The sequence below is a fragment of the Hylobates moloch genome, unplaced genomic scaffold (genome assembly GCF_009828535.3).
Source record: "Hylobates moloch isolate HMO894 unplaced genomic scaffold, HMol_V3 SCAFFOLD_7, whole genome shotgun sequence".
Lineage (NCBI taxonomy): Eukaryota > Metazoa > Chordata > Mammalia > Primates > Hylobatidae > Hylobates > Hylobates moloch.
Window position 1 is genome coordinate 69,444,949 of NW_026652282.1, and position 18,531 is coordinate 69,463,479.

Here is an 18,531-nt window from a genome sequence, read left to right on the forward strand (position 1 = left end):
GAGGAGGCTGCCTTTCTTCCCTCTCCTTCTGTGCTTTCGGTATTTCCTGTCACTTTTCTGTTGAACCACAGTGTTCTCTTTTGGATAATCTGTTCAAAGTGTGATTACCTACTGGCTATTTAGTTTCTTATTTGTGGGGAAGGTGAGTATGAAATGTCTCTATAAGCCATCTTGAAGTACCTCCAGTCCATTTTGCTATCTTTAGTATGTTTAACAATAAGGCATTCAAATGAAGAATTGTCCTATAACAAGACTTAAATCTAAAATGTGGATAAATATTATTGATTGAAGCAGACAAATGTAGAACCTGAAAGATGGTTGACTAGAAGCAGCAGCAATCAGAGGCTCTCATTGAAAATTACCATAACAGTGTAAGAATCCTGCACCAGCAACCAAGCTATCCAGGTTCTCTCATCCTGGAACTGACTAGGCAGCTGGTGTGACCCACAGAGAGGAAGGAAGAGCAGTGTGGTGCAGTGGCCCACCTGAGAGCCACATGGGGCAGGGCAGGGGACCCCCCACTCCCCAACCAAGGGAGGTGGTGAGTGAGTGTTTTACCCAGCCTGAGAAACCATGCTTTTTCCATGGAACTGTGCAACCCACGGATCAGAAGATCTCACTCATGAACCCATGCCACCGGGGCCTAGGGTCCTAACCACAGAGCTGCACAGATTCTCAATAGCCTCTCAGCTACAATCTGCTTAAACCTGCCAGGTTCCCGGGGGAAGGGGTGATCAGCACCACAGCTGCAGCTGCCTGCTGTCTAACCATTTGAGCTCCTTGGGGGTGGGGTGTGGCACCCAACACTGGGATTGATAGCTGCCTAACACACTAAGCTCCCAGGGCGGGGGAAGGGTGGCAGCCCTATCCATATCTCCAGGCTGCACTTTTCCCCTCCTTGAGCCAGGCAGGCTGGACAGCTTTGCCCCAAGAGGTATGCTACAGCCCAACACACCAGCTATGGCAGACTGCAGCCAGAGTGCCTCTTCAGGCCTGACCCTGACCCATCCCTCCTCACTGGGCAGGGCCTCCTTGCAGGAAGTCCAACCAATCTAGCCAGGGTCTAAGGTACTCTGATCTCCCTGGCCTGAGCCCTTAGGGGGAGGGATGGCCACAGTCTTCATGGACCAGCAGACTTAGTCCTTCCATCTGCTAGTTCTGAGGAATCAGGCAGCCCAGATGGGTGGGATTCCCCTCAGCAAAGCACACCCCCTCCATCAAGGGAGAGTGAAAGTGCTCCATTAAATGGGTCCTGCTCCCTGTGCCACCCAACTGGGTGAGATCCTCCAACAGGGGTTGTCAGACACCCTATGCAGGAGAGTTCCTACTGACATCAGAATGGTATTCCCCAAGTTCAGAGATCCCAGAGGAAGGAGCAAGTGCCCATCTTTGCTGTTCTCCAGCCTCCTCTAGTGACATCTCCAAGCTTGGGAGCAAACCAGATGTATAGAGCCTGAAGTGAACCCCCAGAAAACCACAGCAGCCCTACAAAAGGGGGACCTGCCCATTGAAGAAAAAAAAAAAAGAAAGAAACAACACCACCACCACCAACAACAAAAAAGTCTGCACACAAACCCCATCCAAGGGTCAGCAGCCTCAAAGATCAAAACTAGACAAACTCATGAAGATGAGAAAGAACCAATGAAAAAATTCTTAAAACCAAAAGGCCATAGTGCCTCTTCTCCTTTAAATGATTGCAGCACCTCTCCAGCAAGGGTGCAAAACTGAATGGAGGATGAGATGGATGAATTGACAGAAGTAGGCTTCAGAAGGTGCATAATAACAATCTCCACTGAGCTAAAGGAGCATGTTCTCACCCAATGCAAAGAAGCTAAGAACCTTGATACAAGGTTAGAGGAGCTGCTACCTAGAATAACCAGTTTAGAAAGGAACATAAATGACCTGATGGAGCTGAAAAACACAGCACAAGAACTTCATAAAGCATACACAAGAATCAATAGCTGAATCAACCTAGCAGAAGAAAGGATAGCAGAGTTTGAAGACTGCCTTGCTGAACTAAGACATGCAGACAAAATTAGAGAAAAAAGAGTGAACAGGAGCAAAACCTCTGAGACATATAGGACAATGTAAAAAGATTGAAGTTGTGATTGATTGGAGTACCTGAAGGAGAAGGGGAGAATGGAACCAATCTGTAAAACACACTTCAGGACATTATCCAGGAGAACTTCCGCAACCCAGAAAGATAGGCCAAGATGCAAATTCAGGAAATACAGAGAACACCACTAGGATACTCCAAGAGAAGATCAACCCCAAGACACATAATCATCAGATTCTCAAAGGTAAAAATGAAGAAAAAAATGTTAAGGGTAGCCAGAGAGAAAGGCCAGGTTACCTACAAAGGGAAGCCCATCAGACTAACAGTGGACCTCTCAGCAGAAACCCTACAAGCCAGAAGAGAGTGGGGGCCAATATTCAACATTTTTAAAGAGAAGAATGTTCAACCCAGAATTTCATATCCAGCCAAACTAAGCTTCATAAGTGAAGGAGGAGTAAAGTTTTTTACAGACAAGCATATGCTGAGGGATTTCATCACAGCCAGGCTGGCCTTACAAGAGCTCCTGAAGGAAGCACTAAATATGGGAAAGAAAAACTGGTACCAGCCACTGCAACACATATATAAAATGTGGATAAATGTTATTGATTGAAGCAGACAAATGTAGAACCTGAAAGATGGCTGACTAGAAGCACCAGCAATCAGAGGCTGTCACTGAAAATAACCATAACAGTGTGAGAATCTTGCACCAGCAACCAAGGTATCCAGGTTCTCTCATCCTGGAACTGACTAGGCAGCTGATGTGACCCACAGAGAGGAAGGAAGAGCAGTGTGGTGCGGTGGCCCACCTGAGAGCCACATATATACATATGTGTGTGTGTGTGTATATATGTATATATATATATGTATGTATATATATGTATATATATATGTATGTATATATATGTATATATATGTATATATGTATATATATGTATATATATACGTATATATACATATAGATATATGCCAATGACACTATGAAGAAACTGCATCAACTAGTGTGCAAAATAACCAATAGCATCATGATGACAGATCAGATTTACACACAACAATATTAACCTTAAATGTAAATGGGCCAAATGCCCCAATTAAAAGACACGGAGTGGCAAATTGGATAAAGAGTCAAGACCCATCAATGTGCTGTGTTCAGGAGACCCATCTCAAGTGCAAAGACAAACATAGGCTCAAAATAAAGGGATGGAGGAAAATTTACCAAGCAAATGGAAAGCAAAAAAGCAGGGATTCCAATCCTAGTCTCTGACAAAACAGACTTTAAACCAACAAAGATCAAAGAAGGCAAAGAAAGGCATTACATAACGGTAAAAGCATCAATTCAACAAGAGCTAACCTAAATATATATGCACCCAATACAGGAGCACCCAGATTCACAAAACAAGTTCTTAGAGACCTACAAAGAGACTTAGACTCCCACACATAATAGTGGGATATTTAACAACCCCCATCAATATTAGACAGATCAATGAGACAGAAAATTAACAAGGATACTCAGGACGTGAACTTGGCTCTGGATCAAGTGGTCCTAATAGACATCTACAGAACTCTCCTAAAACAAATCAACAGAATATATATTCTTCTCAGTGCCACATGACACTTATTCTAAAATCAACCATATAATTGGAAGTAAAACACTCCTCAGCAAAGAAAATGCAAAAGAACTAAAATAATAACAAACAGACTCTCAGACCACAGTGCAACAAAATTAGAACTCAGGATTAAGGAACTCACTCAAAACTATACAATAACATGAAAATTGAATAACCTGCTCCTGAATGACTCCTGAGTAAATAACGAAATTAAGGCAGGCATCAAGAAATTCTTTGAAACCAATAAGAACAAAGAAACAACATACCAGAATATCTGGGACACAGCTAAAGCAGTCTTAAGAGGAAAATTTACAGCACTAAATGCCCACATTAGAAAGCAGGAAACATCTCAAATCGACACCCTAACATCACAATTAAAAGATCTATGGAAGCAAGAGCAAAGAAATCCAAAAGCTAGCAGAAGACAAGAAATAACTAAGATCAGAACACAACTGAAGGAGACAGAGACACAAAAACCCCTCCAAAAAAACAATAAATCCAGGAGCTGTTTTTTGAAAAAATTAACAAAATAGTCCACTAGCTAGACTAATAAAGAAGAAAAGAGAGAAGAATCAAATAGACAACAATAAAACATGATAAAGGAGATATCACCACTGACCCCACAGAAATACAAACTACCATCAGATAATATTATAAATACCTCTACACAAATAAACTTTAAAATCTAGAAGAAATGGATAAATTTCTGAACACATACACCCTCCAAGACTAAACCAGGAAGAAATCTATTCCCTGAATAGACCAATAACAAATTCTGAAAATAAGGCAGTAATTAATAGCCTACTAACTAAAAAAAAGCCCAGGACCAGACATATTCACAGCCAAATTCTACCAGAGGTACAAAGAGGAGCTGATACCATTCTTTCTGAAACTATTCTAAAGAATTGAAAAGGTGAGACTACTCCCTAACTCATTTTATGAGGCCAGCATCATCCTGATAGTAAAACCTGGCAGGAACGCAAAAAACAAACAAACAAACAAACAGAAACGTCAGGCCAATATCCCTGATAATCACCGACGTGAAAATCCTCAGTAGAATACTGGCAAACTGAATCCAACAGCACAGAAAAAGCTTATCCACCATGATCAAGTTGGCTTCATCCCTGGGATGCAAGGCTGGTTCAACATACACAAATCAATAAATGTTATCCATTACATAAAGAGAATCAATGACAAAAACCACATCAGCTATTTTATGACAAACCTACGGCCAATATCATATTGAATGGGTAAAAGCTGGAACTTTTGAAAACTGGTACAGGACACGGATGCTCTCTCTCACCACTCCAATTCAACATAGTATTGGAAGGTGTGGCAAGGGCAATCAGGCAAGAGAAAAAATTAAAGGGTATTCACATAGAAAGGAAGTCAAATTGTCTCTGTTTGCAGACAATATGATTCTATATTTAGAAAACTCCATAGTCTCAGCCCAAAAACTTTTTAAGCTGATAAGCAACATCAGCGAAGTCTCACGATAAAAAATCAATGTGCAAAAATCACAAGCATTCATATACGATAACAAAAGTCAAGCAGAGAGACAAATTGTAACAAACTCCCATTCACAATTGCTACAAAGAGAATAAAATACTTAGGAATATATCTAACAAGGGATGTGAAGGACCTCTTTAAGGAGAACTACAGGCCACACCTCAAAGAAATAAGAGAGGACACAAACAAATTGGAAAACATTCTATCCTCATGGATAGGAATAATCAGTATTGTGAAAATGACCATACTACCCAAAGTAATTTATAGATACAATGCTATTCCCATCAACCTGCCATTGACATTCTTCACAGAAATAGAAAAACTACTTTAAATTTCATATGAACCCCAAAAAAGAGCTTGTATAGCCAAGACAATCCTAAGCAAAAAGAACAAAGCTGGAGGCATCATGCTACTTGACTTCAAACTATACTACAAGGCTACAGTAGCCAAAACAGCATGGTACTAGTACCAAAAGAGACATATAGATCAATGGAACAGAACAGAGACCTCAAAAATAACACCACACATCTACATCCATCTGATCTTCGACAAACCTGAAAAACAAGCAATGGGGAAAGGATTCCCTATTTAATAAATGGTGCTGGGGTAACTGGCCAGCCATATGCAGAAAACTGAAACTGTATCCCTTCCTTACACCTCATACAAAAATTACCTCAAGATATATTAAAGACTCTAATGTAAAACCCAAAACCATAAAAACCCAAGATGAAAACCTAGTCAATGCCATTCAAGACATAGGCATGGGAAATGACTTCATGATGAAAACACCAAAAGCAATTGCAACAAAAGCCAAAATTGACAAATGGGATCTAATTAAAGTAAAGAGTTTCTGCACAGCAAAAGAAGCTATCATCAGAGTGAACAGGCAACCTACAGAATGGGAGAACATTTTTCCAATATACCCATCTGACAAAGGTCTAAATATCCAGAATAGTCTACAAGGAACTTAATCAAATTTACAAGAAAAGAGAAAAAAATAACCCTATCAAAAAGTGGGCAAAGGATATTAACAAACACTTCTCAAAAGAAGACATTTATGTGGCCAAGAAACATGAAAAAAAGCTCAACATCACTGATCATTAGAGAAATGCAAATCAAAACCACAATGAGATACCATCTCACACGAGCCTAATGGCGATTATACAAAAGTCAAGAAACAATAGATGCAGGCAAGGCTGTGGAGAAATAGGAAAGATTTTACACTGTTGGTGGGTTTGTAAATTAGTTGAACCACTGGGGGAGACAGTGTGGCGATTCCTCAAGAATCTAGAACGAGAAATGTCATTAGGCCCAGCAAACCCATTACTGGGTATATACCCGAAGCAATATAAATTATTCTAGTATAAAGACACATGCACACGTGTGTTTATTGCGGCACTATTTACAAGAGCAAAGACATGGAACCAACCCAAATGCCCATCAATGATAGGCTGGGAAAATAAAATGTGGTACATATACACCATGAAATACACGCAGGCATAAATCATGTCCTTTGCAGAAACATGGATGAAGCTGGAAGCCATCACCCTCAGCAACTAACACAGGAACGGAAAACCAAACATTGCATGTTGTCACTCCTAAGTGAGAGTTGAACAATGAGAACACATGGACACAGGGATGGGAACAACACACACTGGGGCCAGTCGCAGGGTGAGGGGTGAGGAGAAAGAGAGCATTAGGACAAATAGCTAATGCATGTGGAGCTTAAAACCGAGATGATGGGTTGATAGGTGCAGCAAACCACCATGGCACATGTATACCTATGTAACAAACCTGCATGTTCTGCACTTGTATTCTGGAACTTAAAGTAAAATAAAAAAGAATATGTAGAACCTGAAATACTCTATTGACAATTTTGTTTTGAAAAGTTGAGTTTTTGTCCAATCCATTGTATCTCTTATGCACATTTTTACAGCATTTGGCTGTAACATTCTATGTTTTGTCAAACGTACAGTGTTATGCATCAAATATTATAGTACCATATAGAATAGTTTGACTATCTTAACAAATACCTCATGTTTCACCTATTGAACCAACCCTCCTCTATGTCCCTGGCAACCACTGATCTATTTACCGTTTCTATAGTTTGCCCTTTTCAGAATTTCATATAAATGGAATCCTACAGTGTATAGTATTCCATTGTACTGATGTACCACAATTTGCTTGCCCATTTGCCTACTGAAAGATATTGTGGTTGCTTCCATCTCCTATTTTTTTAATAATTATGAGTAAAGCTGCTGTAATCATTTATTTGTAGGATTTGTGAGAATGTAAATTTTCAAATCAATTGGGTAACTACCCGAGAATGTAATTGCTGGATCATATGGTAAGACTCTGTTTAACTTTGTAAGAAACTGCCAACAGTCTTCCAAAGTGGCTGTACTATTTTATATTCCCATGTGCAACAAACGTGAATTACTGTTGTTCCTCATCAATAATTGGAATTTTTAGTGTTTTGGATTTAGCCATTATAGTAGGTTGATAGCCTTTTAATCTAAAACGTGTACAATAAAAATCACATGGAATTTTCATACTAAGAACACTATGGAAGATTACCCTTGCATGAAACTTTCAGGTTATATTTTCAGAATAATGTTAATGGCTTTAATTATATTTTTTAGTTTGAAAATGTATTTATGCTAAAATTTATGCTTGCTTAGGAAATACATTTTAAACACTGAAGCTATTTACTCCAATACAACTTTGGGGGAAAAAAAGTCACTGTTAACTAACTCATTTATATCAATCATCTTAGAATATAGTATATACTACTGACATATAGAAAATGCTAGATTCTGGTCAAACTTTTCAGTAACCTTGACTTTGAAGCATTAAACCATCTAAATCTAAATAAGAAAATTCTGAAATACTGATATATAAAAATAAAGGTTAAATTAACTGTCCTTTATATTTTTTTCTATGTAACAGTAAAGAAAGCTAAATTTTATTTTGCTGTAATTAAGACTCCTAATCTTTAAAATTTAATATACTACAAAATTATCATTTGGGAGCTATCTTATCACAAAAAGATAAAAACCTACGTCTCTACTTCATAGTTTAACAAATGACAACACGGAATCAGTGCCCAAATGAGATTTTAAGTTCTAAGTACACTGAAATCTGTGGACTGATTTAGTGCTGATCTTAGATTTTACTAATTTGAATATATTATAATGGACTGGACACCCAGCACCTTAATACAGAATTTTCAGTTGGCTAATAGCTCAAAATTAAACTACAAATTATAGATTTGTTAACCAGCCTAAGTGACATTGTGCTACAATATTCAGGCAAATAGTGAACCTTCTTCAAAAATTATGTACAATGTCCTATAAACTAAGCTGTTTTAACTTATTTTAGACTTTCTCAAATTAGAAGACAAACACATTTCAAAATGTTTATCACAAAAGCATAGTATATTAACCTTTCATAGAAGTTTTATGTGATATCCACTGAAAAGAAGATAAACATGTTCTACCAGGTACACACTTACTAAGTCAGAACAAAAAGCATGTTAATTCTGGACAGGGAAAGACAGGGAGGAAAAAACAATGTGCTGCTTTAAAGCATCTTTAAATGAATCAGACTGGTAATCTCATTATTAAATTGACTTTATAATTCTTAATTTTGATTAACATTTTAAAAAGAGAGCTGATCTAAACTGACAAGGAACTGTTCTAGCCATCTGATTCCTGACAAGAATGGATTGATTTAGATTTTTAGAGTGTAAAAAGCATCTACAGTATACAAATATATTTTAAAGCAAACTATTATGTTGCGAAACATACAGACCTTCTGTGTCTTCTATTGCATGCATTCCCCACTGTTTTCTTAATATTATTAATATAGCTGTGTCACATCTGTAGGATATTACAGCAATGGCATGATTCGACAAACTTAGAAATAACCAGCAGTTTTTGAAAAATCACTAAAAGATTTTTTGTCCAATAATTGAATGAATTCATAACATCTGCTCTAAGGTTAAGAATACTGTAGCATAATACAGTACCAATTCAATTCAATATGTTTAAAGGTAAAAGTTCAGAAGTGTATTAAGTATTTTAGGTGATTGATAGAATAGAAGCTTCTTGAGGACACAGGACATACAAACAGAAAATGAAGGTTTATAGAAGTGAGATATAAATAGAGTTAATTGATTTCTATGAGTCAAAAGGAGAAAGTAGGGGGTGTCATACAAATATTTATACTTTTAACTACATTTATACTTTCAGTTTCTTAAGTACTTGGATATGGTTGAGAAATTTGAAAGGTGAGGTGTATGAAGTAGACAGAATAAGGAGAATTAAATATTACTTCTTGGAAAACAATATCATGAGATTTTCCCCTTATGCAAAGTGCATACCATCACTTATTTTCTCAATATAGATGGGTAATTAAATAGAGAATGAAGCACACACTTTTTCTGCTGGGTTTTCTTTTGGAAAAAGGAAATCTAGATTTGCCTATACATTGTATGAAAATTTTAATATAAGAATATTCATTGAGTTGAAATTTTACCAGTACTGGTTTTCCATTAATATGAATGGAAAAAAGCAAATTCAGTTGATAATTTTTGTGTATAGTGAATATTATTTTAAAAACTCTGCAAAACATTAAGAATTTCAAGGTTTTAATTCAAACATCAATCTATCATAGTCACTATCATCATCTATCTATCCTTCATAGAGAAGTTCCAGTCTCATGAAATTTAGTCACACAACTTGTAAAATATTCGTAACTAAGTCCAACTTATTTTCTCTAAAGTCCTAATTAAATATTCTACATGAGATATATTGGAACCTCCTACAAACCAGACCAATACTTTCACTTGTTACACAGTTTTAATATTTTAAATGTGTGTATATACTAGTTAATAACTATTTTAAAAGTCCACCCAAACAGAAGGGAGCAGACAAGAAGAAATGCTTCTCAAAAGTAGCATTAAGTGAATTAAAACTATCTCTGAGCAATATTTTTGTTCTGTAATGTTTAAAGAGTATTTCATGCTTAGTTGTTGCAAATGATACTGTCATATCACTTCCTGAGACTCAGTTAGATGACTGTAGCATTGACTACTTGATTTTCTGCTTTTTTTTTTTTTTGCTTTTCTATTTGGAACTGTGGATCAAGAGCCTGACAAGCTACATATATATATATATATGTGTGTGTGTGTGTGTGTGTGTGTGTGTGTGTGTGTGTGTGTGTGTAAAGTATTACGGAATGCTACTAATCTGTTATAACAAACTGTTTTTCTCTTCTTGGAGCAAACATGATTTGAATCATCAACTATAAATCCTTTTAGTAAACTAGACTCTAATCCAAAACCATGATTAGTAAACCGAAAAGATCTATGCAACAGCAATATATAACATCAATGAGCACTTTCAAATTTATATCATTTAATCATCAAAATAAGCTTGTGTGGTATTTATTATTATTTAGATTATTATAGAATTGAAACTGAGATTCAGAGCGCTTAAATAATTTGCTTAATGTTATACAAATAGTTAGCAGTGGGGCATGAATTTAAATTTACGAAGCTGCCAGTATTTACCAAACACAATATGTGTCCATGAATCTGTAAATCTCATGCTCAACAGACCCTTTTAAACGTAGTGTTCAATAACCCTTGCCTAAGTGACTAACTTCAGACTCTATCTGTTCTGCACCATAAGGGCCAGAATATGACACATGACTTAAAACAACAAACATAACTATATCAATAAATGTTTACTAAGCAATAGATAGTAGGCCAAGATAGACAAGGTCCATATTCTCATGAAATTTCAAATCCTGTGAAAATGAAAAACCAAGTAAACTAATAAATAAGGTACTTTTGGCTAATGTGACATGCTATTAAGAAAACTAGGTGAAGTAATAGGATAAAGTGTGCCTTGGACTACAGAAGTGGTTGTTTAAATAAGACAGCAAGGAAAAACCTCCCTCAAAAGAGGTGAAATTTGAGCTAAGATCTGGATAATCTCACAAACACACACACACTATCTATCTATCTATCTATCTATCTATCTATCTATCTATCTATCTATCATCTATCTATCTATCTATATCTATCTATCATCTATCTATCTATCTATCTATCATCTATCTATATCTATATCATCATCATCATCTAAATATACTATTATATATCCAGACATAGGTATTTTTAAAAGTTAACATGGCTTCAGTTTAAATGTTCAAGATACGAGATTATTACGTCAAAATTAATAACAAAGTAGACTAAAGACCACTAAGGAATTCTGTTGCACTATTGTGCTTTTATGAGAATTTTGCAATTTTATTTTAGTCTTTGGATTTATTATCTTGACTCAGAAGGCTTTCTTACTATATGTCAGGTTAAATTACTAATTTAAACATTTGTTTCATATGAAATTAAGTAAGAACATAAACTCATACTAAAAATTAAATGTCGTTAACTATTTCCCAAAAGTATTTATATCATTGCTTTTATTTAATTTTTGAGTAGGTGAAAAAGAAAAAAAAACACTTTATTACTAAGCTGAAAGACAGCCAAACAGAACTTACCACTTGATTGAATTTATTTTTAAAAAATATTTCCAAATTGTTGGCTGGAGAATTAACCACATTATTCTTTTTGTAAACTTTTATCTTAGGTTCAAGAGTACCTGTGTAGGTTTGTTATATAGAGAAATTGCATGTCACAGGGATTTTGGTGTACAGATTATTTCACCACAGAGATAATAAGCATAGTACCTGATAGGTAACTTTTCAATCCTCATCTTCCTTCTACTCTCCACCCTCAAGTAGGCCTTGGTGTGTTTTGTTCCCTTTCATGTGTCCATGTGTATTCAATATTTAGCTCCAATTTATAACCGAGAACATGTAGTATTGTTTTTCTGTTTGTGTGTGAGTGTGCTTAGAATAATGGCCTCTAACTCCATTCATATTGGGGCAAAGGACATTATCTTGTTCTTTTTTATAGCTATACAATACTGCATGATGTATATGTTCCACATTTTCTTTATCTAGTCTACTGTTGATGGGCATTTAGGATGATTCCTTATCTTTGCTATTATGAAGAGTGCTGCAATGAACATACACATGCATATTACTTTATGGTAGAACGATTTATATTCATTTGTGTTCATACTCAATAATGAGATTTCTGAGTAGAATGGTAGTTCTCTTTTAAGTTCTTTGAGAAATCATCTAATTGCTTTCCACAATGGCTGAGCTAATTTACATTCCCACCAATGTATAATGCAAACTTGTCAGCATCTGTTATCTTTTGACTTTTTAATAGTAGCCATTCTGACTGGTGGGAGAATGTATCTCATTGTGGTTTTCATTTGCATTTCTCTAATGATTAGAGATACTGAGCATTTTTTTCCTATGATTGAGGGCCGCGTGTATGTATTCTTTTGAGAAGTGTCTGTTTCATGTCCTTTGCCCACTTTTTAATGGGATTGTTTTGTGTTTTGCTTCTTAATTTAAAGCCCTTAGAGAATCTGGATATTAGACCTTTGTCAGATGTATAGTTTGAAAATATCTTCCCGGATTGTGTAGACTGTCTGCTTACACTGTTGATAGTTACTTTTGCAATGCAGAAGCTCTTTAGTTTAATTAGGTCCCATTTATCAGTTTTTTGTTTCTGTTACTGTTGCTTTGGCCTTTTTGTCATTAAATCATTACCTGGTTCTACATCCAGAATGACACTTCATAGGATATCTTCCAGGGTTTTTATAGTTTTAGGTTTTAAATTTCAGTCTTTAATGTATCTTTAGTTGATTTTTTATGTGGTGTAAGGAAGGAGTCCAGTTTCAGTGTTCCACATATGACTAACCAGGTTTCCCAGTAGCATATATTAAATAGAGAGTCCTTCTCCATTGCTTGTTTTTGTTGACTATCGACTTTGTCGAAGATCAGATGGCTGTAAGTATGCAGCTTTATTTCTGGGATTTTTATTCTGTTCTATTTGTTTATATGTCTATTTTTGTACCAATAGCATGCTGTTTTTGGTAACTATAGCCTGGTAGTATATTTTGAAGTTGTATAAAGTGATGCCTTCAGCTTTTTTTTTTTTTTTTTGCTTACAATTTCTTTGGTTATTCAGCCTCTATTTTGGTTCCATATAATTTTTAAATAGTTTTTCTAATTCTCTGATGAATGCCATTGGTAGTTTGATCAGAATAGCATTCAGTCTGTGAATTTATTTAAACATCATACCCCTTTTAATGATACTGAGTCTCCCTATCCATGAGAGTGGAATATTTTTCAATTTGTTTGTGTCATCTCTGGTATCTTTTAGCAGTGTTTTGTACTTCTCTGTGCAGCGATCTTCCACCTCCTTGGTTAGCTGTGTTCCTGGGTATTTTAATCATTTTCTGGATATTGTGAATGGAGTTGCATTCTTGATTTGGCCCTCTGCTTGTATGTTATACTTATATAGGAATGCTGCTGATTTTTATACATCAATTTTGTATTCTGAAACTTTACTGAAGTCATTTATCAGAGCTAGAAGCCTTCTGAGAGAGTCTATGGGGTTTTCTATGTATAGAATCACATCATCTGCAAAGAGAAACAGTTTCACTTCTTCTTTTCCTATTTGGGTGCCCTTTATTTCTTTCTGTTGCCTGATTTCTCTGGCTAAGATTTCCAGGACTATGGTGAATAAGACAGATCATTTTTGTCTTGCTCCACTGTTCAAGGGGAATGTCCAGCTTTTACCTATTCAGTGTGATGTTGCTGTGAGTTGGTTATAGATGGCTCCTATTATTTTGAGTATGTTCTTTGATTCCTAGATTGTTGAGAATTTTTAACATGAAAGAATGAGGAATTTTTTTGAAATCCTTTTCTTCATCTATTGAAATGGTTATATGGATTTGTGTGTGTGTGTGTGTGCACGTTTATGTAATAAATCACATTTATTGATTTGAGTATGTTGAACAAATCTTGAATCCCAGGAAGAAAGCCTACTTGGTGGGGGAAGATTAGCTTTTGATGTGCTTCTGGATTCAGTTGGCTAAGTTATTGTGTTGAAGATATTTGCATGTATGTTCATCAAAGATATTGGCTTGATGTTTTATTTTTCTGTTGTGTTTCGGCCACATTTTGTTATGAGGATAAAACTAACTACATAGAAGTAGTTAGAGAGAAGTCCTACCTCGTCAATTCTTTTGGAGTAGTTTCAGGAGAAATGATACCAGCTCTTCCATATATGTCTGGTAGAATTTAGCTGTGAATCAATCTGGTCCTGGGCATTTTCTTATAGGTAGGCTTTCCATTACTGATTCAATTTTGGAACTCATTATTGGTTTGTTTAGGGTTTCATTTTCTTTCTGATTAAATCTTCGAAGGTTGCATGTTTCTAGAAATTTATCCATTTTTTCTAGGTTTTCTAATTTGTGTGCATAGAGGTGTTCATCATAGTCTGTGAGGGTTTTTGTATTTCTGTGAAGTCAGTGGTAATGTCTCCTTTGTCATTTCTCTTTGTGTTTATTGGATCTGCTCTTTATTCATAAGTCTAGCTAGTGGTCTGTTTATCTTATGTATTCTTTCAAAACTCCATTGACTAGATTTGTTAATATTTTCTATAGCTTTTCACATCTCAGTTGCATTCAGCTTAGCTCTGACTTTGGTTATTTCTTGACTTCTGCTGGTTTGGGGATTTATTTGCTCTTGTTTCTCTAGCTCTTCTGGGTGATGTTAGGTCATTAATTTGAGATCTTTCTAACTTCTTCATGTGGGCATTTTGTGCTATAAACAATCTTCTTTACACTGCTTTAGCTGTGACCCAGGAATTCTGGTATGTTGTATCTTTGTTCTCATTAGTTTCAAAGAATTTCTTGATTTCTGACTTAATTTTATTCTTTACCAAAAATTTATTAAGGAGCAGGTTGTTTAATTTCTGTATAATTGTATGGTTTTGAGCATTATTCTTTGTATTGATTTCTAATTTTATTGCACTGTGATCCTAGAGTGTGATCCTAGAGTGTGATTTTGATATTTTTGAATTTGCTGGGAATTGTTTTATGGTTAACTGTGTGGTCAGTTTTAAAGTATGTGCCATGTGCAGATGAGAATATATTTTCTTTTGTTTTTGGGTGGAAAGTTCTCTAGATTTCTATATCAACGTGATTAAGTGTTGAGTTCAGGTCCCAAATATCTTCGTTAGTTTTCGGCCTCAACAATTTGTATAATACTGTCAGTGGGGTGTTGACATCCCACACTATTATTGTGTGGTTACCTAAATCTCTTCCTAGGTCTTTAATAACTTGTTTTACAAATGTGCATCCTCCTGTGTTGGGTGCATTCACATTTAGGATAGGTGGGTCTTTTTATTACATTGACCCTTTACCATTATTTAATGTTCTCCTTTGTATTTTTTGATCATTTTTGGTAGAAATTCTGTTTTGTCTGAAATTATACTATCAGCCCCCACTTTTTTCTGTTTTCCATTTGCTTGATAGATTTTTATCCATCCCTTTTCTTTGAGCCTATGGGTGTCATTGAACATGAGATGAATTTTATCAAAACAGCATACAGTTGAGTCGTGCATTTTTGTCCAACTTACCACTCTGTGTCTTTTAATTGGGACATTTAGCCCATTTACATTGAAGATATAGATATGTGCAGATTAGATCCTGTTGTCATGCTGTTAGCAGGCTATCACACAGACTTGATTGTGTAGTTGCTTTACAGTGTCAATGGTCTATGTACTTAAGTGTTTTTTTGTGATGGCCAGTAATGGTCTTTCTGTTGATGTTTAGCTCTCTCTTAAGGACTTCTTATAAGGCAGGTCTGGTGGTAAAAAAAAATTCTGTATCATTTGCTTGTCTGAAAATCATCTCATTTCCTCTTCAATGCTGAAGCTTAGTTTGGCTGGATATTAAATTCTTGGTTGGAATTTATTTTTTTATTTTTTTAATAATGCAATGCTTAATATAGGCTCCCAATCTCTTCTGACTTGGAGAATTTTTCCTGAAGGTATGCTGTTAGTCTGGTTGAGCTTCCTTTGTAGATAAACTGACCCTTCTGTCTAGTTGCCTTTAAAATATTTTCTTTCATTACAATCTTGGAGAATCTGATGACTGTGTGTCTTGGGGATGGTTGTCTTTTATAGTGTCTCCAAGGGGCTTCCTACATCATCTGAATTTGAATGTTGGCCTCTCCAAAGAGGTTGGGGAATTTTTCATGGATGGGATCCTCAAATATGTTTTGCATGTTCTTTGCTTTCTCTCCCATTTTGCAAGTATGTTAAAGAGTAATATGTCTCTTTAGGTAATACTATATTTCTCAGAGGTTTTGTACATTCTGTATATTTTATTTGTGATTATTCGGGGAACCTGTAATCAAGCTCTGAGATTCTTTCCTCAGCTTGATCTATTCTGCCGTTAATACTTGCAATCGTATTATGAAATTCTTGATGTGAGTTTTTCAGCTCTATCAGGTCAGTTTGGTTCTTTCTTAAAACGGTCATTTTGTCTTTCTGCTCCAGTATCATTCTAGAGTATCCCTTAAATTCCTCAGATTGGGTTTCAATTTTCTCCTGAATCTTGATGATCTTCATTTCTATCCATATTCTGATTTTGATGCCTGTCATTTCAGCCAGTTAAGCCTAGTTAAGAACCATTGCTGGAGAACTATTGAGGCATTTTAGAACTAAGACACTCTGGCTTTTTGAGTTGCCAGATTTCTTGTGCTGGTTCTTTCTCATCTGTGTGGGCTGAAGTTTTTTGAGTCTTTGACATTACTGTCCTTTGAATGGGATTTTTTGCTTTTATCTTCTTTAATCTCCTTGACTGTTTGTTTATGGTATAAGGTGGGCTCAGTGGACTGGCTTTGATTTTGGAAGATATTATGGGGCCAAGGCTCAGCTCAGCACTCCTGTGCTGTGTGCTCTAACTCTTGGTCCCTAGTACCCAGCCCCTGGCTGTGTTCTCTGGCCCCTCAAGATCAGGAATCTGCCTTGTAGGGGCCGATGTGTTCCTGGTCTGCTGGCACTCACACTCCAATGCGTGGGTGATGGGCAAAGCACTTTGTCAGGGTAATGGCAGCTGAATCCATGCTCTCATGTGAACTAATTTTTTTTAGGAAAGGAAAATGAGAATTTTGAAGGTTTAATTTAGTGATTGGTTCATATGACATTCTATTATTCCCCTTTTTCTGAAGAGACCTCATTGCATTTTTGTGGTTTTAAATAATATTCCATATTTAAAATAATTGAGTGCTCTTAGCCCTTTACTGAGATTCCTAAAAACCTTGAAATAACATAAATTTGTTATTAGCAGAACTGAAAACAATGAAATCCATTTAGGGGAGTAGATAACTAAGTACTATTTAAATTTTCTTAGCTTCACCTTTTGGCTTTTATTTGCGTGATTTAAATGATGAAAAATATGGGGCGTGGAGTCAAGATGACCAAATAGGAACAGCTCCGGTCTACAGCTCCCAGCATGAGCGACACAGAAGACGTGTGATTTCTGCATTTCCATCTGAGGTACCGGGTTCATCTCACTAGGGAGTGCCAAACAGTGGGTGCAGGACAGTCGGTGCAGTGCACCCTGCGCGAGCAGAAGCAGGGCGAGGCATTGCCTCACTTGGGAAGTGCAAGGGGTCAGGGAGTTCCCTTTGCTAGTCAAAGAAAGGGGTAACAGACGGCACCTGGAAAATTGGGTCACTCCCACCCTAATACTGCGCTTTTCCAACAGGATTGGAAAACAGCACACCAGGAGATTGTGTCCCACACCTGGCTCGGAGGGTCCTACACCCACAGAGTCTCCTGATTGCTAGCACAGCAGTCTGAGATCAAACTGCAAGGCGGCAGTGAGGCTGGGGGAGGGGCGCCCGCCATTGCCCAGGCTTGCTTAGGTAAACAAAGCAGCCAGGAAGCTCGAACTGGGTGGGGCCCACCACAGCTCAAGGAGGCCTGCCTGCCTCTTTAGGCTCCACCTCTGGGGGCAGGGCACAGACAAACAAAAAGACAGCAGGAAACTCTGCAGTCTTAAATGTCCCTGTCTGACAGCTTTGAAGAGAGTAGTGGTTCTCCCAGCATGCAGCTGGAGATCTGAGAATGGGCAGACTGCCTCCTAAAGTGGGTCCCTGACCCCCGAGCAGCCTAACTGGGAGGCATCCCCCAGTAGGGACAGACTGACACCTCACTCGGTCAGGTACTCCTCTGAGACAAAACTTCCAGAGGAACAATCAGACAGCTGAACTTGCGGTCCACAAAAATCCACTGTTCTGCAGCCACCGCTGCTGACACCCAGCAAAACAGGGTCTGGAGTGGACATCTAGCAAACTCCAACAGACGTGCAGCTGAGGGTCCTGTCTGGTAGAAGGAAAACTAACAAACAGAAA

The 18,531-nt window shown here is 37.0% G+C and overlaps 1 protein-coding gene across 1 annotated transcript in view; it reads right to left on the reverse strand.

Annotated features, from left to right (window-relative positions):
* The window catches only part of HDX (highly divergent homeobox), a 178,549-nt gene that overhangs the window by 71,099 nt on the left and 88,919 nt on the right, over positions 1–18,531 (reverse strand). The gene's annotated exons all lie outside the window — the stretch shown is intronic.